Genomic DNA, 564 nt, shown 5'->3' with positions numbered 1-564 from the left:
AATAGTATTGTATATATACAATATATCTTGAATTGCTATGGTTATAATATCATCAAGTTTATTATAAAAGAAATTATGTAAACTTTTATAAAAGTATATATCATGTACAAATTTTGGGGCTATTTTAGTAACATTAGCCACAATTTTGGGTAACAAAGTAATTTAAGGATCATTTTTATTTTTAATCCAAACTTAAGAGACTAAAATAAAACTTACTTGAAAACTTTTTATATGCATACACATCCCAAAAATATGTCAAATATACCATTTTTTTTTCTGAATCTTTTCTTTTCTTTTCACTTCTCTCTAATTAATTTAATAAGACGCTGAGTTAAAAAAATTAACATAATTAAATATAATTCTGAATATTTCTAATAATAAACACTTTCATACTTTAATTGAAATATCCTTAACTCCTAGTCAATTAGATGCTTTATAACTCTTGCGATAATAAATAATCAACTTAATTAAATTACTTTTATTAATATCATGATACATAATTAAATATGTAAATATAAAAAACCTTAAAACATAATATCTGTATTTCTACATTTTTTTTATGGC

This window comes from Arachis ipaensis, chromosome B03 (assembly GCF_000816755.2).
Source record: "Arachis ipaensis cultivar K30076 chromosome B03, Araip1.1, whole genome shotgun sequence".
Taxonomy (NCBI): Eukaryota; Viridiplantae; Streptophyta; class Magnoliopsida; order Fabales; family Fabaceae; genus Arachis; species Arachis ipaensis.
Note: the sequence above shows the minus strand (reverse complement) of the source record.